At 34.5% G+C, this 21,121-nt stretch overlaps 1 protein-coding gene across 3 annotated transcripts in view; it reads left to right on the top strand.

The window, feature by feature from the left end:
- CDH12 (cadherin 12) overlaps window positions 1–21,121 on the top strand; it is a 989,731-nt gene that overhangs the window by 126,663 nt on the left and 841,947 nt on the right. The window lies entirely within an intron of this gene.

Genomic DNA, 21,121 nt, shown 5'->3' with positions numbered 1-21,121 from the left:
ATTCAAAAAGAAAATGGCAATTTCAATAAAAAGATCACAGTTCATATAAATGTTTATTTTTGAATTGCACTGTTTTGTACACATTTCTTTCAAAATATGGTTATGATTATAAATGTATAAAAGCTAAAGGTCAAGAAGTTCATACCACATTTTATTTTTGAAAATATAACATCATAAAACTAATCAAGTAAATGCTGATGACAAATGATATTTCTTTTTACTCATTCAGAAGAACTATGGGAATAACTTAGGTAATTTTAATGTTAATTTGAAAGTTTTCTATGGTCAACTGTCCATATTTAAAATTGTGTTAATTATTTAATATTTCCTCTTAAGAGGGATAATATCAGTTATTTCTCAGTGACTCTCATTTTGCCATTATGTAAGAGACACAAATTATTTAAGGTAAAATTTTCATGATTGCTTAAGTTTAACAAAATTATTTTATTAAATATAAGTATATACAATTATAAGTATTAAGTATCATAATTCTTTCATAATATATATTAAAAAATTATTCAGATGATTTCTTATTATTTGTTGTGTTCATTTTATAAAAATTAAAATTTTATTTTGTTTTTATGTTGAAAACTGTTTAAACACAATTGGTTCCCTGGGGCTACTATACCAATGTACCTCAAACTGGGTGATGCACAGCTCTGTAAACTGGAAGTCTGTGATTAAGATGTCTGGTGATGTGCTTCTTTCTATGTTCTGCTAGCTTCTGGTGATTTGCAGGCCATCTTTGGCAAGTCTTGCCTTGGCTGATCTCTGTATTCATCTTCATTTAGAGTTCTCACAGTGTGAGTATCTGCAATTAAACATCCCCTTCAGACTGGATTTAGGAACCCACTCTACTCCAGTATGTCCTCATCTTAAGTGATTATATCCTCAACAACCCTATTTTCAAATAAGGTCACATCCAGAGCCACTGTGATTAGGACCTCATTATGGGCTAAGTCATATCCCTCCACAAATCCACATGTTGAAGCTATAATACTCAGGACCTCTGAATTTGACTTTATTTGGAGACAAGGACTTTAAGGTCATAAGTATATTGAAATGAGTTTATTAGGGTAAGGCTGAATCCAATATGATGTGTGTTCTTTTAGAAAAGGAGATTAGAACACAGATATATACAGAGGGGAGACCATGTGGAGACACAGGGAAAAGAAGGCCTTCTACAAGCCAAGGAGAATGGCCTCAGATGAAACCACTTCTGGAAAATACCTTGATTTCTTACTTCTAGCTTCCAGAATTGTGAGGAAATATATTTCTTTCTTTAAGCGACCCAGTCTGTGGTACTTGCTATGGCAGCCCCAGTGAACTAATACAGACTTCAGTAAATGAATTTTTGGAGAATAAAATTCAACTTATAATAGAGGATTAACTTTTCTCGGTTTTTTCTTTTCCTTTTTTACTTCAATATTGTTACTATATGTAGTCAATGGTTTGACTTGTATTTAATTATGGTTAATACCAATTTCATGTGTAAAATATTCCCTATGGCATTTTAATTAAGAGGAATTTTTTTAGTGGTGTTATAGTTGTGTTTAAAAATGAAAAGATATTTAATTTAGAGAAAAAATACTTTATTGAAAATTATTCCAGAAGGCAAAAATACAATTAATAATTAGAATTTAGAAGTATGTTTAAATTCAATATAAAGAACTTTCAAGAATTAAAGTCATAGCAGTATTGCCTGTCACTTCTAGAAGTAAACTTGAAATGTTTACAGATATTGAGTACTTAATAACAAAAGATTTCGAAGAATGCAATTGAGATTTTTCATAAAATTAAATTGCCTCCATTTACTCTCAATGCAAAGAATTTAAACTTTTGTCTTAAATGTACAAATTTCGTGTTTTAAATTTATGTTTGATTTTCCAATGGAACATTGAATTGTATATTTGACTTCCCATTCATAGGAAATGAAATTTAAATCAACTTTTACAAAAATTATAATATTTTAATAACAATAATAGACTTACTAATTTTATAACCTATAATATTCACATTTATTTTTTGGTTTTACTCCAATATTTAAAATCAATGTATCTTTCAAATGCCACATTCATCTATTCTATGATAGTTCACAGAGCACAGGTTCTCAAATTTGGTTTCATAATAGGATTACTTGGGGCGATTATAATAAATTGGTGGTTCTTTCTTATCTCCAAGGACTCTAATTAATTAATCTGGTGAAGCTCAATATAGGATTAAAAAAAAAAAACTAAGCATATTAGTGTGGGAAACTTTAAGAACTACAGTCTAAAAGGATGCTTTTGACAAAAAAGCGGCAGTGGATAAAGAAAACCAAAACGTATAAATGAAGAAGGTAGTAGAAAACACAATTCAAGAGCTAACATCTCCCAGTTCTTGACAACATGTTTCTCATATTTTAATTGTGTAATGGCTAATAAAACTGACAAATTTGATGGGGTTCCCATTGTAGCTCAGCACTAACAAACCCCAGTAATATCCAAGAGGATGTGGGTTCCATCGCTGGTCCTCTAAGTGGGGTAAGGATCCCACATTGCCTTGATCTGCAGTATAGTCACAGTCGTGGCTTGGATCTGGCATTGCTGTAGCTGTGGCTTAGGTCAGCAGCTCTGATTCGACCCCTAGCTTGGAAACTTACAAAAATTTTGAATGGCTGCTCTTTCTTCTGTGTTTTAAATTTGCCTGTATCTATATTATTGTATTGTTTTCCCATAGGAAATTATTTTTATGTGTAAAAGGAAGCATTTATTCCAATTGCCAAAATAACACAAGTCATTATTCCTATATTTGATTTTTTCCTGGTGTTAGTTTCCACTCATTTAAACACCAATTACTTAAACTTTAGAATTCCCAACTTTAAGATGAGCAAAGTGTTTTTAACAGCTACATCTGTTCAAATCTCACAGATGGCCTTTTGTGCTTTTTTCTGAGTTCTTTATAATTATGTGTGACACTGTTCTTCTTTGAGAGTTGGTGTGAATGTACTGAAACATTATAATATTTCAACTTGAATTCAAACATCTTCAACAAGGTTTAGAGGAAAAGCTGTAATCATATCCTTTGTATATGTAGCTCTAGGGCTACGATTAATTTTTCTTACATTGTCTTCTACTTATTGCTAAAACGTTTTTCTAAAATGTCTTCATAGATTGGAAAAAACAAACATAGCTCACAAAAAAACTGATCCCAGGGCAAGACAATTTGTCTCATTTATGATAAAAAAAATTCCAAATACCTACTCCAGAGTTTTAAGAATAGTGAAAGCTAAAGAAGAATAGAAAGTTTGTGGTTTCTTCCTTGTTTGGCCTTTATTTAAATGGCTGGTAATAACTTATGATTAATATAGGCAATACACAGTGAGGTTCACTATTTCTAAAAATATATTTTACTTAGGGATTGAAACACAGATGAATAGGCTGCTTTTCAATTTATTTGTTTTTTTAATATAAATGCATTCTTCTAAAGTTTGAGTAATAAAACTAACATTCTGAAAACTAGTATTTACTATGCAAGTTTTAATGCTCTAAGTGACTTTATATGTTTTAATTCAATACTTACAATTAAATATTTTAGGTATTATTATATATTGATAGATAAGGACATGGAGTCATTGAGAAATGAGGAACATTACAGAAAGTTGTGAAGGAGTAAATGAAAACCTGGGATTTGAAATCATTTAGCATATCATGCAAGCTGACAGTCTGACCATCTCTGCTGGTCTAGTAAAGAAAATCACAAAACAAACACTTAAAGTACTGCATGAAAATTTGACTAAGGGAATCTCTGCTTTCAGTCATTGCAGAATAAGTATTCAGACCAATGCTTTAGCTGAGGACAGGCAATACAATTTGAGAAATATTTTTTAAAGATTTCCTGAAGGCTGACATGGCCTTGGTGAGCATGGTAACATTATAACCACCACAGTAAACCAATGCACTAATAATGCCTGGGACAGTCAATAAGATGAGATGTTATCCCTGTGCATTTGTTTAGGCTAGAGGGACTTTGAGATATAATTATTGTCACTTAACTGTTAACCGTAATATAAGGGAGATTATCGTGATTTATTCAAGTAGTTCAGTGTAATCACATGAGCCCTTTAAAGCAGAAGTAGAAGACATAGAAATTTCAAACACAGAGATAATTCACCTTGCCTTTATGGCTTGAAGTTTCAGGGGGCTGTGTGAAAGTGTGAGAGGGAAATTACTCCTATCAACATCCAGTAAGTTTGGAAAGAGTTCTTAGTTTCAGATTAGAACCATAGCCCAGCCAAGAACTTCATTTAGGGTTTACAAGGCTATGGAAAGAAGTCCTGCCATGTTCTGCCCCAACTTGTGACCCATGGAAACTTTGAGAAATGTTAAATCTGTATTTTTAAGATGCTAGGTGTGCTATAAATTGTTGTTAACAGGAATATGAGATTAATACAGGGAGCTGACATGGTGATGAGGAACTGCTGTTCTAAAATTTAGAGAACCCAGGATTTGGGAATGCTGTTAACTTGGAGGCACTTACTAATTCAGAAGAGACTGAGGGACCAAAAATTGCAGTGGCACTTTATACCCTAAAGAAAGCAAAAGTAGAGCCTGAATCCCACTACATTTCAGACTCTGATAGAAATCTAAATTTTAGATGGGGACCCTGAAGGACTACTCTTTAGATTTAAGACTAAAATCAATAAAACAGTCATTATGTGAATTCTAGCATGGTCTTGATCAAATTGTGAGTGCCAGTGGATCTCATTCCCTGAAAATGGGTTAAGCCAGTGATCTCACCTGGTGGTAATTTTTCCTTCAAGGAACATGTGACAGTGACTAGAGATATTTATGGTTGTCATAACTAGGGGAAAGGAGATGCAATCAGTTTCTAAAGAGCAGAGACCAGGAAGGCTGCTCAATCCCCTGTAATATATAGAATAGATTCCCACAACAGATATTTGTCTGTCCCCAAATGCAAATAATCTTTCAGTTCATACATCCTATGGTAAGTTGATTCCAGATGGCCATTGCCTAGAGATGCCTAGGAGAAGCACACACAAATATTCCTGGAATAATTTAATATTATGCTAGTCCTTAAGACATCACTAAAAAACAGTTAAATGAATAAAATATCCAGTATAAATAAAAATTAACAAGGCAATTGAGAAGGTAAGATAGCATAAAAGACAGTAAAAATAAATACAACTAAAAGAGATTCAGTGAACTTCTTGATGAATAGAATCAACCTCAACTTTAACCACTTATTCTATTTAAATAATAAATGACAAAAATAAAAATTTTGGAAGAAAACTGGAGAATATAAAAATTTAAATAGCAAATTTTTAAAGAAAATAATATAGATTCCAAATAGAATTACTAGAATTGAGAAAAGCGCAATAACTTAAATTGAGAACCCAATCAGTAAGTTTAAAAGTAGATTAGATAAGATAAGGGGAAGTTAATGAGGGAGAGGACCTTAAATCTAAAGTATATGGTTCTAGATCAAAGAAGCAGAGAGAGATAAAAAAGATTTGTAAAATTGTGAGATATAAACTATATTTAAAATGGAATTAGAATGTATATTTATTTAGACTCTCATAAGGAGATAAAATCAATGGACAGTAGTTATGTTTGAAAAGATTATGGCTGATGTTTATTAGAAAATAATGAAACATAATTATTTATAGATTCAAAAAATTTAACAGTTTTTCAACAGAATATATTCAAGGTTAATTCACAATTACATAACTACTACTATCAGTTTAAAAATGCAGATAAAAAACACTAAAAAGCTTCATAAGAAAAATGACTCACTGCATTCAGGGGAACAATTGAGAACTGACTTCTACAAAGAAACAATAGAAGCCACCAGACAATGGAATATTTTCAATATGATGAAAGAAATAATAATAAAAAAAAAATTTCCAACCTAAACGTCTCTATGTAGTTAAAACACCTCAATAATGAAGGTGAAATCAGTTCATTTTCAAACAAAACAAAAACAAAAATATTACAAGGAGACAGAAACTTAAACATTAGATTACTTTTCAAAACAAACAAACAAAAATACCAGAGTGTATTTCAAAGATACTGCAAGTAAAAACAAGGCATGAATTGGTAAATATGTAGGTAAATCTAAATGGGTGCTGACTGGATAAATAATGTCTTATATAAATAAAATTTTAAAAATAGTATATAAATTATGGAAACACTAGATACTATTCTGATTTCCCTGCCTTGTTTGGCAGGAGGAGTTACAGTGCCAAATGAAATAAATTGCACTATTGTCTCTTATTTTAGCTAACAATAGAAAAAAGAACCAATTTTTTTTTTTTTTTTTTTTGGTCTTTTTGCTATTTCTTGGGCCACTCCTGCGGCATATGGAAGTTCCCAAGCTAGGGGTTGAATCGGAGCTGCAGCCATCGTCTACACCAGAGCCACAGCAACACAGGATCCGAGCCGAGTCTGCAACCTGCACCACAGCTCACGGCAATGCCAGATCCTTAACCCACTGAGCAAGGCCAGGGTTGAACCCGCAACCTCATGGTTCCTAGTCGGATTGGTTAACCACTGTGCCACGACGGGAACTCCAAGAACCAAAAATTTAATGCTCCAAATTTTCTTTCAGAAATAGTTAGAAAAATAAACTCAAAATGGCTTAAAGGCTTCAACATAAGACAAGACACCATAAAACTCCTAGAAGAGAACATAGTCAAAACATCCTCTGACATCAACTGTACAAATGTTTTCTTAGGTCAGTCTCCCAAAGTGATAGAAATAAAAATAAAAATAAACCAATGGGATCTAATCAAACTTACAAGCTTTTGCACAACAAAGGAAACCATTAAACAAACAAACAAACAAACAAAAAAAAACCAGGAGCTCCCATCATGGTTCAGTAGAAACAAATCTAACTAGCTTCCATGAGGACACAGGTTCAATCACAGGCCTTGCTCAGGGGGTTAAGGATCTGGTGTTGCCATGAGCTGTGGTGTAGGTCACAGATGTGGCTCAGATCCTGTTTTGCTGTGGCTCTGGTGTAGGCTGGCAGCTATAGCTCCAACCAATTTGACTTCTATCCTGGGAACCTCCATATGCCATGGGTGCAGCCCTAACAGGCAAAAAAAAAAAAAAAAAGACAACCTAGGGAATAGGTTGAAAATAGTTGCAAATGATGAAACCAACAAAGGCTTAATCTCCAAAATATGCAAACAACTCATACAACAATGAAATTATTCTATATAGTACTATAATGGTGGATACACGTTATTTTACATTTGTCAAAACCCATAGAATATACAATACCAAGAATGAGCCTAGTGAAAACCATGAGCTTTGGGTGGTAATGATGTGCCAGAGGAGGTTCCTCAGTTATAACAATGTACCCCTCTGGTGAGGAATGTTGATAGTGAGGGAGGCTACACTGGGGGAGAATGGTGAGTAGAGATAAATGAAAACTCTGTACTTTCTGCTCACTTTTGCTGTGAACCTAAAACTGCTCTAAAAAACTAATGAAAACTCAGATAAAAAAATCATGTCTGAAATGAGTGTATGTTATGAAATGCCTTTGTTCTTTAAAAGAGAATCACATCTATGGATCTCAATTTAGTTTCTTCTGTCTGTCTCATGACCCTAAAGAATATACATCTACTAATGTAAACTTTTAGAACTATGCATTGTTGATTGGGCACATTATTTCATTAAACTCATACAAAATGAATAGTTTGAATAGTTCCCATCATGTCCCTGCGGAAAAGAGACTGACTAACATCCATTAGGATGAAGTTTGATCCCTGGCCTCTCTCAGTGGGTTAAGGATCCGGCATTGCCATGAGATGTGCTATAGATCCCGGACGTGGCTTGGATCTGACGTTGCTGTGGCAGCGGCGAAGGGCAGCAGCTACAGCCCTGATTCAACCCCTAGCCTGGGAACCTCCATATGCCATAGGTGTGGCCCTAAAAAGCAAAAAGAAAAAAAGAAAGAATAATACGAGTTTATCAGAACCAAGAGTAAAACAGATTCAGCTGTGTTAATTATGGAGCTAGGATAAATGGTATCAGTGTTTTCAGTTTCCTGCACCATAGTAAAAAATATAATTCATCCCTTCTTAGTGTTATCAACAGCCAATAGCATAAGCTTGGACAGCTCCTTACAATTAACAGAGCATGTTCACATAATATTTAGAGGTTTTAAGACATAGACATATTAGATAGGTGAGAAATTGAAGCTCAAACATAATTTATGTTTGAAATCATACAGTTGAGAATTATAAAAATTGCATTCAAACCTGGAGTTTCTTTTCTGTTTTACTGTTTTATTCTATTTTATTTTATTGTTTTATTCTGTATTGCATTTTACAGAAACAAATCAGAAAAGGTGATATATAGACCATAAGAACTGTCTTAAAGGTCACAAAATCCCAACACACTAAAATTAAGTTGGTTTATGTTACTAAGAAGTTGATGAGTATTCCCACAGGCTCCTGATAACAATAAAATTGGTAAAATTCTATTGGAAAGCAATTTGAAAATATCTATAGAATTTCTTTTTAACTTTCAAAGTCGTTAATTTAGTAACAAAATATTTATTCTAATAATAATGCAGCTGAATTCATGGTAGCAGGAAAATAAAAACAATCTAAAAATAGAAGAATGTGTAGCTGAACCATAATGCCTCTAAAAGGTGGAATACTATACAGCCATATACTTTGATAACTCCAGGTTAAATAATGTGTAGTGATAACAAAATGCAAGTTTAGGGGGAAAATGTGAAGTAATGTGAATAGTGTTAACAGTGAATAAATTCTCTGTTACAATGATTATGACTTGAGAAACCAGTTCAAGAGTGCCTGAGTGTAGAGTCCATCTTCGGTAAGGTTCTCTGTGATGCCGAGAACCTTACATAACATTTCTGTGCCTCAGTTTGTTCAGCTGTAAAATGGAGAAAGCAGGAGTTCCCGTCGTGGCGCAGTGGTTAACGAATCCAACTAGGAACCATGAGGTTGCGGGTTTGGTCCCTGCCCTTGCTCAGTGGTTAACGATCCGGCGTTGCCGTGAGCTGTGGTGTAGGTTGCAGACGCGGCTCGGATCCCACGTTGCTGTGGCTCTGGCGTAGGCCGGTGGCTACAGCTCCGATTGGACCCCTAGCCTGGGAACCTCCATATGCCGCGGGAGTGGCCCAAAGAAATAGCAAAAATACAAAAAAATACAAAAAAAAAAATGGAGAAAGCAGTAGCACATGTTGATCAAGTTGTTATGAGAATTAAATAGAGGATAGTGGTACATAGCTTAGAAGTGTTCTTAAACCCAGTATTTTTTCCTTATTATTATTACCCTATGAACTGAAAGTATGGTTATTATATTTCTTCTTTGTCAGATTTCATTTTCAGAAACTGTACTTCAAGAAGCCAGGGGAAATTATCCCTAAAATCACTTACCAATTCTACATACCTTTCCCTTTTCCCAAGTTTAATTACACCTCCAAAATCTTTAAAAATAGGAAGAAAAAAAATGAACAGCCTTTTCTTTAGGTAAAATTTGTCTCAAAGTTTAGAATCAACACTGAATGTGACAGAGCTCTGGACTTCCAGGACAATGATCATTCCAGAGGTGTCCTGAAGTTTCAGATCTTTGTTTAGGGTGAGGAACACTTGCCTGTATTATCTGTCCAGACGGCCTTCACAATAATCTTAGCTCTTAGCCCCTGACTGAATCACTGCTCTAATTTTAGTAGTCTTATAGATGTTTTCTCTATCCACTAGCAAGTCCAAATTTGGAATTAATGTTTTTAACTAAGCCTCTGTCTTCTGTAAACTCGGGCAGTTTATAGAACCGTGTAGACCTAAAATCTAATAAAAGTTCTTTCTCCTTCCTAATTTTCTTACAAAATAATATATATAACACACTTTGTGCAAAAGTAATATGGCTGCATGGATGCAACTGAGGGCTGTGAGAGCATGTGAGCTTAATTTTTTATCCCACATCTTTCTGCCTTTTGTACCTTTGTGAACTTTTGATATATTCTCCAATGAGCATGTCTTGCATTTGGAATAGAAAAGGCTATAAACTGAAAGCTGTATAAAGCTTTTAGAAGAAAGAATTAGTAATTATCTTCTTTACAGTAGCATTATATTTTCTGATTTTCCTCAGAGTTACTATAGAGATATATTGAATTATATTGCCCCTCAAATACAAAGTGCTTTTCGGTGTTTACAAGCTATATTTAAGGGATGGCCCCAGTGAAATGCAGCTTCATTTAGAGTGATATTTTACAATAACTCTGTACCAGAATGATGCACTAGGAATAGAAACACCAGAATTATACACTTTGCTCATATGTGACTCAAGGTGCATAAACACATATGGGCAGAAACGCAAATCTAGCATCAATTTTTAGAGTTTTCCCTTAGAGAGCAGTTATTTTCATCTGAACACTCATTCTTCTTTTATACATGATATGCAAGTACGCACTATTTCCTGAGTGAATATGGATATACATCTGCTTCAAGGGGGCATATGGATGATGTAGCTGAAGACTGCAGCTATGTGTACTCATATTTGGCAAGATATCCGAATGGATTTATTTTACCTAATTTAATTGCAAAATGCATGTGTTTCATGTGAATTTGTGAATATTTAAATCAATTGCAGTCTCTTGATTCTGCATTGACATGAGATTGATGAGTTTGTGCTCTATCACAGTTACAATTTAAAGTATAAGGGTGTGTTGTCATGTATTTTGAGGGTTGATTGTTAAGGAAAATATGCTTATTTATTATTAGAGACCATGAGTTTTAATGTAATGAATGGTTTTAAAATAAAGATTGTCAGAACAGAGTTTCATTACTTGATTCTGCAAGGAATGAAGTTGGTCCTAGCTTGGAGATGAGCAAGATAACAGCACACACATTATGACTCCATATTTCAAGTTACTTACCTAAGACACAATTGGGCTGACCACATGCCAGGCAATGTGATTGCTGCTGAGGATACAGGAATGCAGGAGGTATGGTAGTGACATCTAGGTGCTCACAGCCAGGAAGGATAAAGCCCATTTGGTAGATTCTGTAATGTGTGGTAAAGCAGTATCTCTCCCTAGTAACCCACAATCTGAATTTCTAGTTGCCAGAGGAGGTTTGCAATCTATAGCTGTTTCTTCCCATCCTAGAATGAAGAGAGAAGGAAGGACAAAGTCGAAGAAGGTGCCTTTTCAGAATGGGAGGCCAGATCTTGCAATTAACAATTAATAAAACTGATGTGTAGGTAGGCATTATGTCATTTAATACCCACAAAAATTATTTGAAATAGGTGCTTATATGGCATTCCTATGGACTTGGATATGGAAACCAAGTTCAAGACAGAGGAAGTATCAAGTCTGCGGTCATATATTCAATAAGTAGGGAAGGAAGAATCTAAGATCTGTCAGGAAACTAGTCTGCTAAGCCTTTTAAAGTGGAATCGTGAACAGTGTCATAGGAACTATATACTATTCTTTTTCCTTGTCCTATGTGCCTTTCCCTCAAAAAGGTGTCTAAATGCCTTTCTTCCTCCTACACTGGGCAAAGTAGAACCAGAAGTTATGGCCATAGGGAGGACTGCTTATGCTCCCAGGTTGAAGGAACAGTTTTCACAAAACTTCCCGCATCTCTGATGCTACCCTCAAGTGTGAGGGTCCCAAGATCAATCCCACATCAGATTAGCTGGCTCCAATTTAAAAGTGCTCACAATCACTCTAAAGTTAGATAATTCACAAGAACAACTCACATGACTTAATGAAACCAGTATATTTACATTGACTTTGTATTATAGTGAAAGGATGCATGTTAAATACAGAAAAGAAAGAGATTTGTAGGGAAGGACTAGGAGGGTTCCAAACATGAGTTTCCCATCATCTCACTGTGGAGTCAAATGTTTTGCTTCTTTCCATCCATGATGAGTGACAATATGCAGAGAATATTGCCAACCAAAGAAGGCCATCAAATATTTTGATTTGAATTGGAGCTTAATACATACTGTCTGCTTGCATGACCTTTAGCCTCCATCTGCTCCCAGAAGTTTGGGCTAATACCTTTCATCTCTAAAATCCCTCTCATGGTTTACATTGTTAGACTGTCTGGTGGCAAAATTCCTAGCTAAAAAAGACACTCCTATCAGGTAGGATAATCCAGGTGTCCAGAGATCAACTGAGGGCCTATATTCTTTATTATACAACATCTCATAAATTCAAGAAACTAATGTTTGAATTGTTGTGTCAATTTCTTCTGTACAGAATAGTGACCCAATCATACTTATATATATACATTCTTTTTCTCATACTGCCTTCCACCACGTCTGTCTTAAGAGATTGGACATAGTTTATTGTGCTATACAGTAGGGCTTCATTGCTAATCCCTTTTAACAATTAACCCTAATTCCTTGAATAAAAACCCAGTGAAGTATAAACTATAGCAACAAGAAGAACAAATCTCTCTTACATTTCCATTACAAGCAGCACTAGGATTTGTCAGGTAATTATTGTCTGTGTGAAGCACTTACCATCCATAAGCTTCTAGAGCTCTGACTTTACCGGAAGAAGCAAGACTGGGGGTGGGTGGAAAGACTGGTATGATTTTTAAACCTAGTATTTACTGTTGTATTTTTTCAGAAGAAAGCACATAATAGCTTTCTGTAATCTATGTTTCATAACTGGATATTTACATTGTTTTCTAAAATCCTAAACTGATGTTCATTCCAGGAAATGGAAATGGGGTACTTGATGAATTTGAGTCATTTTCACAATAAATGTGTGTCTAATAAACATGTATTTGCTAATATAACCATTTTAAAAATGAAAGAGTTACTTGTTTCTAGGGCTCTACTTGGGAATACTTGGGAATACACAAATACTTTATGAAGAGCCCAAACGATAGAAAACGCTCTCAATTTAAACAGAATTTCATCTGTAGTATATATTTATTTTTCTTTACGGAGGTAGGTACTAATCTTTTAGGCAATTTTAGCAGCAGTATTAATGTTTAGATAAAAAGGTCTAGATTAAGAGACTATTAGAACATTGTATGGGGCTGAGAAGGAAATGGTTCTCTGATCGCAAAACTCTGGTAATGCCATGAAACACTGTAGTGAACAGATCTCTTAGAACAAGTAACGTCTATGCCCTAAACCCCTTTTACACACTTTAGAGGATAATCAAATATTTATTCCAGAAACTCTTCAAGCAATGTGTTCTGGAAAACAGATTTTGTATGTATGTACCTACCATTTCTGATCTTGCGGGGCACTTTGCCTCACATTTGCACATCCTCTCTGCTTTAGGGTGTATGGTCCAGTTACCTGTGTCCTCATCCTTGTCTTCATCAGTCTATCAGTAGAGGCTCAGCTCCTGTCTTCCCTCAGATTCCCTTTAGTATTTTGGTTTTCACTTCTAGTCTTCTGTTATCACATTGAATTACACCTACTTTAAAGAGTCAGTTTCTGTGCTCTGTTTTGAACTCTGAGAGACATGTATGTCTCTCATCCCTTTCCATAGGCTCCTACACCCATCACAGTGTTAGAGTCACAATACAGTGAGTGATTGATGAATCAAGGAATAAGTGATGTAACTAACATCCTCACCCATGATTTTTATCTAGGATGTATTCTTCAAGTGGAATTTACTTATATTGTTATTCAGTAAGCCAAATAAATAATATCAAATTATAATTTATGAAACTATGCTTAGGCAGCTGAGGTAATATAATCAAATAGCAATCCTCAGAGAAGCTACAGAGATGGATAATTAACAAGATTCTTAGACTTACTGATTAATATCAAATGTCTCAAGGAAAACTTTGATTTTTTAAGATTTAATTTTTGACAAGCATTTGAGTGCCTGTGCTGCTGATTAAAAAGGAGTTTAGATGTTCTAGATAACAGATGTCCAGGAAGGCAAAGTTAATGTTAACTGAGAGTTTGGAAACATAACTTGTACTTTGCCCAAATAGAAATCAAACTCTCTTACACATGGTACAGACTTTCCAAAGGCTGGCATTTCTTCTGAAAATGAGACTTGAATCTGCTCAAGCACTCAATTTCAGATTCAACTCAAGAGTTTGATTCTAAATAGCATGGAAAAGATCATTTTGGCCAAGCACTTTTTTGGAACAGGTTTCTTGAAATAAATGGACTTCAATATGATCACTGAAAAAACACGTGATTTAAAATATTACTGCAACATTGGGTGGACCTATCAGTATAAATAAGTTGTTCTATGAATGCTGTTGTGGTAATGAGTTCTTCAGTAGGGCAGCGTCATTTAAATGCTATGAATTATCCCAGTTTTAAGTGAGAATTAAACTTTGTTCTATTACTTCCTTCCTTCTCCCCCTCCTCTTTTTCTATCCACATCTACCAAAAAAGTCTTAACTGCTTCTTAAATGGGCTCTTTATAGACTGTCAGAGTTTATGATTATTTTGCTCACAAATATGTCAGTGCTATAATTAAATGACAGTAATTTAGGAAAGGGGCGGAAGGTCAAGGGAGAAGAGCTTTTCTTGCCCCATGGGACGTATATCCTATTCCTATGACATACCCACTCATGCCAGCCAATGGAAAACTTTCCCATCATGCTGCAGCTACTCTGTTTAGGAAGTTCCCTAATAAATTCTTTGGAGAAAAAGCTTAGGCTCTGAGGACATGAGTCACCTATTGGCCTAATCAGGTGCCTGGAATGCTATACATTCAAAAAGAAAAAAGATCTAGGGCATAGGAGAACAATAAAAAAGAGAACCAGCCTTTGTTAGAATGATGGATCTCCAGTTGAAGGAACGACACAGGGCATTTTAGAAATAACCATGTGCAATATAAAAGGATAACTTGTTATTGAGGCAACTGGGGAGTGGAAATGTAGGAGAAGGATTGGATTCTATTTTTAAAATGACATAATGTAGAACAGGGCAACAACAATGAGCTAATTTAGTCTCAGGTTGGAATGACTAAATGGGATACCAATTTAGAGCCCTGGGTAAGAATGGGGTGATTGTATACCCCCAACCTTGAAAATACATTGGTGACAGCATTGCCAGAAGCCATAGAATGTATAGAACTGGGGTTTTAATGGTCAGGATAAATAACCTGACTTCTGGGTTACATAAGAAGGAGGAGGAGTATTTCGACAGACTAAGCAATGGAATGAAATAATGTGTTTGATAGTATACACATACACAGCCTCTTCTTACTTCTGTCTGTCCATCGTGATTATATTTACATACATACACAATCTTGTTATACATATCCTGAGTGTATAACTGATTGAAAATACTTATGGAGTAGATATTTCGTTCTAGACATTTCCCCAGGCACTTTGCTTACATCAGCTCACTTTACCTTTCTGTTTTTCTCCTTTTAAAGATGAGGAGACCAAGGCAAAAAGTTCACAGAATTAGTCTCAGGTCATATCATGAGGAAGTTGTGGAGCAGGGATTTGGATCCAATCATGGAGATCTTAACTATTTTCCTCTGATGTGAGCTAAGTGAGTACAGTGTCTATTGAAGACATTCCCAGGCAATATCGTGGGGCTCATTATAAAATATGTTGTAAATTATATTGTTGAATTTAATAGAAAATTTTAAAGGAGCTTATTATGAGGTTGCAAATATTCTTTGTAACTATTTAAATATGTTCTACAAAATCCATTACTTCTAAGGGTCTGTATGGTATTGGAGAGGTAATGTAGTACTTACTCATTGGAAAAATGATTTCTGGAGAGTTACAGCTTGTGTTGTTATTGTTTTGGTACAAATCCTGGTGCCATCGCTTATGAGCTTTGTGACATTAACAACATAACATAAACTTCATTACGACTTAGTGTCCTCATGTCAAAAAGGACCCTTTAATGTGTACTTCCTAAGGTTTTTATAAGGAATAAAATAATAGGTATAAATATTTAGAACAGTGTTTGCCACAGAGGAAGTCATCAAAAACATTATTTTATACCATATATATTTTATTTATTTATCTATTTATTTATTTAGCTTTTGTTCTTTTAGTGCCACACCCATGGCATATGGAGGTTCCCAGGCTAGGGGTCTAATCGGAGCTACAGCTGCCGGCCTACGCCAGAGCCACAGCAATGCCAGATCTGAGCTGCGTCTGCGACTTACACCACATCTCAGGGCAATGCTGGATCCTTAACCCACTGAGTGAGGCCAGGGATCGAACCTGCAACCTCATGGTTCCTAGTTGGATTTGTTTCTGCTGTGCCACGACAGGAACTCCCTACCATATATATTTTATTTTTTTTAATTTTTTAATTTTTTTGTTTTTTTGCCATTTCTTGGGCTGCTCCTGCAGCATATGGAGGTTCCCAGGCTAGGGGTTGAATTGGAGCTGCAGCCGCCAGCCTACACCACAGCCACAGCAATACAGGATCCCAGCCATATCTGCAACCTGCACCACAGCTCACGGCAACTCCAGATCCTTAACCCACTGAGCAAGGCAAGGGATTGAACCCTCAACCTCATGGTTCCTAGTCGGATTCATTAACCACTGCGCCACAACGGTAACTCCCTACCATATATATTTTAAAAGGGGAGAACTATAAATAGGAGAGCTGAGAATAAAAGCATGGAAATTTTTACCAGATTATCCTATGAAATGGTCCAGGAGCCCCTAAAGTAGTTGCCAAAAGGCCATTTGCTGATTAAAGCTAATGTCTCAAAAGGGAAGGGTTTTAATACTGAGAAACTTGAGAAATAAATGTATTTTATATTTTCAATGAAGATAAAATGATAAAAATCATGTGACTTTAGTAGCCAAACACATTTTTTATCAGCGCAAATGAATATATGAATTTTCAGGGAAAAGGGTTTTAAATCATATTTCTATGCCAAAGCAATTAAAATAATTGTATTTACTATTTTAAAATATTTTATCCACCCACATATCCTGTAGAAGAAGGAAACATAACTGTCACAGTAATAGCAATACTTAGCATCACTTACTGAGCATTTACTCTATCTGGCACTGTTTGAAGCAGGGTAGTTTAGGATAGACATAGGCATATGTATGTACAATATTTATGAAACAAGCTTTAATGTGGGCTTGAAAAGGCCTTGCAAATTAATGAATTGAATATTTTCAAATACAGGCTTATGTATTAACTTTCAATTCAGAAATTGTAAATAAATCTAAGCCTTATAGATTCAGTTTTATGATAAATGTCCTCAAGTATTTCTTTTAGGGAATACAAAGTTATTACTTCTATGCCATCAACATATTCATTTCAAGTGTTTAAAAAATGTGTCAACCAACTATTAATCTATTCTCAGTTATTTCACAAGCATAAAAAATGAGTACGTTAAAAAATTACTTAGGAAAATCTATTTTAAATATTTCCCCAAGACAATGTACATGGTTAAATCCTATCCTCCATTTGGTAGAGTTTCATTTACTAGGAATTCTCAATTCTAAACATAGTGCCAGATTTACATATTATTTTGATGATTTATCACAAGATCTACTTGCTAGTGGACTTTCAGATATATATAAATGCAAAGACTAGTAAAATTATATTTTTTCCTAAGGATTAATTTTATTTATTGAAGAACAAAGATCCTTTTTGAAGCTGTATTTTTTTTGTGGGGTGATGAGCCTTTTAAAATATTGTTAGACTACACATGGAGTGGCAAATGGTCCATAGAACTATTTCCACATACTGTGATTTCATATTAACTCCTTACTGATTTTTTTAACTATTTAATTTTCCACTATGGCTTGGTGTCTAGAATCCATTACAGAGTAATATGAATACCCAAATCCCAATGTATTCACATGCCTTATGACATTATATATATTTTGTTGTTGCCTCCTTATTATATATAATATATATTTTTATTGTTACCATATATATTTATATATCTATGTACAATATAGATATATATAGTTACCTTCTTTAAGTTTTTTTTTCTTTACTATTCACTTTTATTTCTGAATTTTCCCAATTTTACAAATAGTTGTTTTGGAAAGTACTATGATAAATAAAGAACACTCTGTAATGTCCTATGGGATAAAACAAATAATTTAAGATGAAGACCCCGAATTCTACATAGTCTAACTGACACAAGACATCTATGCATAGTTACAGTCAATATTAAGGACATAACATATGCATATAATTTTGCCACTAACTTTCAATTATATCATTTTTAATCCTCATAAAAATCATGTGAAGTTATCACTAGTCTTTTTTATTGTGGAGGCCATGAGCAGATAATTTTAAATGGCTGAATCCAGATAGTCACAGCTATTTTGACCCAAGTGCCCTGTCCTCTCCATTTAGAATGTCAACCGGAATAGGAAAAGACCAGCTCATTGTGAGGAAGCTTTTAAAAATTACTTTATAAGTTTTATTAAAGTACAGTGGATTCACAAGGTTGTGATAATTTCTGCTGTACAACCAAGTGACTTAGTAATACATGTACAGACATCCACACTCTTTCAGATTCTTTTTCCACATAGCTTATCACAGAATATTTGAAAAGATCAAAAAAAAATGAAAAACCCTCAGTCAGACTAATTAAGAAAAAAAAGAGAAAAGACAATGAAATCAGAAATGAAAAGAGAGGTTATGATGTATATCACAGAAATACAAAGGCTCATAAGAGACTACCACAAACAACTGCATGCCAATAAAATGGGCAACCTAGAAGAAATGGAAAAAATTTTGATTCTGTGATGGGAGGTTGAGAATAGTTGCTTGCTTTATTTCTGGTTGTGGTTCTTCCTTTGCAGATTTGTAAAATTGAATTATATTTGAAACTAGAAGCCATTATATGTTAGGCAAAAATCCTTACCTCAAAAAGGCTGGGATAAATAAAAAGTAGTTTTGTGGACATGAACTTATTGGTCCTAAGTAGAAACCTTACTCTGAGAAACGTGTTGTGGCTCAGTTGTCAACAGCCATCACCATCTTAACTCCTCTGGCTGACAGACAGTGTTCTTTTCCTTTGTTAGAGTCTGAACAGCACATGTATGGAAGAACAATTTTAAATGTGATGAGTAAAAAAGTGTTTTGAAAGTCAACCCTTAAACCTAAATATATGTTATATCTCTTGACTCACATGCAGACCAGATTTAGAAGCAAAAACTTAGTATGAAACATAACTCACATTAAGTTCTCAAAGTCAAAACTAGAAACTTGAGATATGAGTTAGTCACTTTGTATTTTTTAAATCAGTTTGAGTTTTATACTAATTAGGGAACAAGCTGGGCTATGAAGTTGAAACAAAAATATAAATTATAACAAATAGAATGTTGCTTATTTGTATATAAAGTTCTGGCTTTAAACAATCCAGTAAAGCTAATATTTTAGTTCAGAATTATTAGGAAGCTGAGCTACTTCTATTTGGTTGTAATTGTCTTCCCTAGGGTATAAGCTGTGTCTCCATGGTCTAAGGTAACTCACCAATGCTATGTTCCTACCAGCCAGAAATCCTATGTACAAATATACCTGAGGGCAAAGGAACTAGAAAACACAGACTCTACCCTGGTGTGGCAATATACCAATAAAAAGAAAAAAGGGTCTATTTTATGATTATCATAGCAATGCAACTCTCAATCTCTGCAGTGGACTCAATGATCTGAGATCTCAGTTTTGCTCAGGACAGAGTATTTTATTTGTTTATTTATTTATTTAACTTAATGGGAGTATATTTGACTGACAGTGTTGTAGTAGTGTTCTTGATAATCATCTATTTTATACACTAGTGTGTATATTTTATTCCCACCGTCCTATAAAGTAATGCCATTTGAAGCAACATGGATAGACCTAGAGATTATCATACTGAATGAAATAAATCAGAGAAAAACAAATATTATATGATAGCACTAGCATGTGGAATCACATTAAAAATGATACAAAAGAACTTATTTATAGAACAGAAACAAACTCACAGATTTTACATCCAATCTCATTTTTACCATAAGTGAAACAGTATTTTAGATTATAGGAATTCTCTTGTGGCACAGAGGGTTAAGGATCTGGTGTTGTCACTGCAGTGGCTTGGGTTGCTGCTGTGGCCTGGGTCCAGTCCCCAGCCTGGGAATTTCCACATGATCTGGGCATGGCCTAAAATAAATCAATAAATGAATAAATAAATGGTAAAAATATTTTACTCCAATGATAGCTTATCAACATTACTTGGGTTTCTACTTTTTGATGGATTTTCATTTTTAACTTACACCTCCTCTCTCAGTGAATGTGAACTGTGCTTTGACGTTTTGAATTTTGTTGAAAATGCTCTGTGAACCAAGATAAGGTTAATTTTCATAAAGAGTCCATGTATGCAAGAGAAGAATAAGTATTCTCTAATGATTTAGTATAGAAATAGTCATAGGTCAAGATTGTTAATTGTGCCATTTTTTGTTGTTGTTGTTTGATCGCCAAATTAATGAAAGGTAGATTATTAGATCTTCTGTTGAATTCAAGGATGGCTCGATTTCTCTCTGTAAATCCATCAATTTTTACTGTAATTTTTTTCAAGTATTTGTTAGATGTTTATATACTTAAAATTTCTGCCTAATTTTACATAATTCCTTGAGCCAAATATGGCTTTTTAAATTAAAGACTGATTTGTCTTCTGGGTTATTATTTACTTGAGTAAATCATTTTCCATTCTTTTTCTTCCCTAAATCTCATGAGGATCCACTTACATTCAGGGATTCTTTGTGTCTTTGCCACTCCCATTCCCCTATCACCACACAGGGTCTGAAAGCAGTAGACCAGCTTTCTTGATTTCTCCTCTGCTGGTGGGAATGATTTTTCTCTACCCACCTCTTCATATTTGAGTGTCCCTTTTTGTGTTTAGGTTTCAGTTTCAGTTCCTGCTTGCTGGTACTGAAGCCCTGTTCCCTCTTCTCTAGGAGCCAAGAGTCTAAGTCCCTGTTTGTGAATACAGGTGAGTGACCACACATTAATATTCAGCTCCTGCTTGCTTCATTGTCTTCTAAAGACTTTTCTAAATTTCTTACAAATCCAGTTTTATAAACCTATGTATCCAGCATTTGCTGGTATTTTTATTTTCATTTCCAGAATATCTGACCCTTCTTAAAGTCATAAACAGATATCTCCCCAGATTATACTGTGCTTTTGCTACTCTTTGATAA

The sequence above is a fragment of the Sus scrofa genome, chromosome 16 (genome assembly GCF_000003025.6).
Source record: "Sus scrofa isolate TJ Tabasco breed Duroc chromosome 16, Sscrofa11.1, whole genome shotgun sequence".
NCBI classification, from domain to species: Eukaryota; Metazoa; Chordata; class Mammalia; order Artiodactyla; family Suidae; genus Sus; species Sus scrofa.
The sequence above is the reverse complement of the archived record's forward strand: the minus strand, read 5'-3'. Positions and strand labels throughout refer to the sequence as shown.